General features: G+C 54.7%; 1 pseudogene; it reads right to left on the reverse strand.

Annotated features, from left to right (window-relative positions):
- Positions 1-1,703: 1,703 nt before the first annotated feature.
- On the reverse strand, positions 1,704-2,412 carry LOC103272967 (annotated as a pseudogene).
- Between the last annotated feature and the right edge of the window lie 928 nt (positions 2,413-3,340).

Raw genomic sequence — 3,340 nt, forward strand, 5'->3', positions numbered from 1 at the left:
GGCCCCAGTAGGCGCTGTGCCTGTGTCATGTGGCCATGACTCCACTACGTCCCTTGGAGTAAGTCCTAGCAAGCTGGACTGGGATGACAAGATGACAGCAGGGGACAGTTGGGGAAAGGGAGGCTCAGAGTCCTTTTGAGGTGGAAGTGGAGGAAACTGTGACAGTGGGGTGAGGTGTCAGGGGCTGGTGGGTGAAGCAGCCATGTGGGAACCATAGGGGGAGGGCGGCCCAGGCCCGAGGCATCACCGCCAACCTGGGACAAGCCTCGGTGGGACTCACTGTCTCGCTTTGACATAGTAGGTGATGGAAGTCCGGGGTCTGTAGGCCCTGACATGTGGGCAGGAAGCAGGGAGGAGGCGCTTGTGTCTGCACAGGCAGGGGATACCTGTCACAGGCGCACCAGAGCCCAGAAGGGCTGGTGTTCCTTCTGGAGTCTGAGAAGAGACTCAGTGACTCATCTTCACCAGTCAGGGAGGAAAACAGAATAGAAAACATACTATAGTGTGCTGCGTGCATTCCGAAGAGCCATGGCATTACTGCTAGGTGGGGGACCCGGGAGTCCCTGGGGTAAGGGCGTCCTGCTTCACCCAGCCCAGGCAGAGATGCCAGACAGGACTGGGTGTGATGGAATCACCCAGGGGTGCCCCGCAGAACCACCCAGCCCAGCCGATCATGGAGGGTACAGGGTCCTGGGGCTTCTGCTCCCCGAAGTGCCACGTGAACCATTGCCTTGAAAACCTGTCTTCCACCAGAAGGCCGCAGCCCCTTTGTCTCCCTGAAGCATGTGGGAGGGAGGTGGGAGGGAGGCAGGCCCGCTTCATTAAGTTGGGCGGGGCCAGGGGCTCCCGGGAAGCAGGCTCCGGTTCTATCTCCTATCCAGGCTTGCACCCATCCGAGGAGCTGGGGCCAACACTGCCAGGAGTACCTGCCAAGCCTGCCAGGGTCCATGTGGGGAATCGGACATCCCAGGTCAGTTTCTCCAAATCTGGCTCGGAGCCGGCCTGCAGGGAAGGACTGTTGTGCCAGTTCTCCACCAGGGCTGGGGTCTCGATGGCTACGGAGAGCAGCCAGGCTATTCAAGGTGTACAAGAGCTGGCCTGAGCCCTGGGCAGCTAGGGTGCAAACTCTCGGGTCGGCTGTTGTTGGCTGGCCATCTGTCCACAGGCCTTGGCCCCATCAAGGAAGCAGTGTGGAGAACAGCATGCCCAGTTCCTGAGACCCACGCCAGGCCCAGCTTCCAGGCACAGCCCATCCAGGTGACATGCAGGGGCATGTCCCTACAGGGAGTGTCTGTAAACTCCTGCTGGGGGCGGCTGCAGACATCCTGGCTGGGTGCCCCGTTGCTGTCTCATCACCAGATCCCCCTTTCGGTGTTGACACTCACCCCACCTATGTTTTCATGAGACCCATAAAGAGGGGGGACCCAGGCACATTTTTTTGTGAATGATGGGGAGGTTCCCCCAAAAATGTGTGCTGTGATTGTACCAATCAGGCGGGTCTTAGACTGTCCTGGGGGACAGAATCTTCTGTTGGAGGTATTCTTTGAGCCATTCCTGGCAAGACTTTTCTGTTCCCTTCTGGTGGCTTCTGGAGCCTGGCATGGCATGGGAGCCTGGCTGGGCTGCAGGTGCAAGTGTGGGCCTTGGCCACCGAAGGGCTCCTGTAGGCTGGCCAGCCAGGACCCACCCACCCTACCCTGCATCTATAAGAAGATCACTTCACAGAGCCTGTGTGTGTCCTCAGGTGCCATCACGGTGTAGCCCACTGTCCTGGGGTCTGTGAAGATCTCGTGGTCGTTGCCACCTGGCATAGTTTTGTCTCCAAAGAAGTAGATGGTCCTATAACCATCATTTTCCACGTGTCCCAGGCAATACCTCTTGTCCCATCCATCAGGAAAGACATCGAAGCTGATCTGGCCTCCTATGGAAAACGTGAGGCCTTTTCCTGCAAACTCTTTGCGTAGATCCTCCACAAACTTTTGTCTTATATTTTCTTTTTGATCGAGCTCATAGAACTCAAAGTTTCTTCCAATCGGGAACACGTTTAACATCCCATTTCGGAATTCAGTGAAAGTGCCCCTCTTCTTTGGCAGTTTAATTTTTGCAATGTAGCTCAGACAATAGTTGATTAAATCTTGGATCAGAGCCTCACCCAAGTGGTCTTGAATGTTCTGTTTACACATGAGCCTCCCTTCTTTGTATGCTACCAAGCCATTTTCTGTAATCATATTTTTCAATCGCATTATGTCCCAGCTGCTCCTGCATTTTCTCAAAGTCCGACCCACCTACCACTCCGATTTTGACCTTCTGTCTTAATTGCTGTAGAAAGTCATCCATTTCTCCAGTAATTCTCTGCCGCGGGTATATCAGGGTCCCATCCATGTTGAAGAGGCAGAGCACAGGCTCTGCCATGTCCCCAGTGTCCACGTACACCCGGTAAGTCCCTAAACTATATCTTAATGGAAGAACTCCAGAGACTTTCTGGGTATTGGTTATACCTAGGACATGAAATTAATCAAAACTCCCTAACATTCAAATTTCCCATTTTGGTTGCCAAGTTGTTAGTTAATAGTTGCTGTGGACAGGCCGGCGGCAAGATGGCGACCGGGCAAGCCGGTGTCTGAAGCCCTCTGCAAGGGAGATCTGCAGTGGGTCTCTGACTCTCGCCCCGGGAGGCTGGGGACCCCAGCATTGCAGCCTGCTCTTCAGACAGAGCTCGGCCATCGCTATTGCTGGAACATCGCACCGACTGGACAGTTTTACTGCATTGCACTCTCCCGCCGCTGCCGCAGCCCCTCCCCCCACCAGCGCTCCCGCCGCCGCCGCCGCCGCGGCCTCTGGCACGGGTAGCTCATCACAACCCGGCCGGAGGAGATCCACACCAAACCGCTTCAGGGAAGATCTGCTGGGATCGCTGCCACCGCTCCTGCATCCGAGACTGTCCTGTCCGCCTGGCGTGGGGATCCTGTTGCCTGCTCGGAGGCAGGCAGCCATCTTGTTCCTGTCCGGCCCCACCCCCTCTGGGGCGAGCAGATGAGATAGCACCACCTGCTGGCGATTCAAGGTAACAACACCGAAACGGGAGAAACAAGCTTGATAAAGACATAGACCAAACTTCTGAACCGAGGTTATTCTGAACTGTCCTTCACAGCAGATCAGGGGAATGGACCCTAACTGCAAACTAATTTACCAGCTTGAAAAGAAAACTAGAAATCAGACCTGAAAGGACATTGGACCTAAATGAAATGTCACAGAGTGTGCTTCATTGATTCTATTAGTTTAATGACTTAATTCTAATTCCTACTCGATTGTCCCTTTTTTCTCTTTTCCTTTTCCTTTC

Source organism: Carlito syrichta, unplaced genomic scaffold (genome assembly GCF_000164805.1).
Source record: "Carlito syrichta isolate Samal-C Ts95f unplaced genomic scaffold, Tarsius_syrichta-2.0.1 Scaffold313402, whole genome shotgun sequence".
Taxonomy (NCBI): domain Eukaryota; kingdom Metazoa; phylum Chordata; class Mammalia; order Primates; family Tarsiidae; genus Carlito; species Carlito syrichta.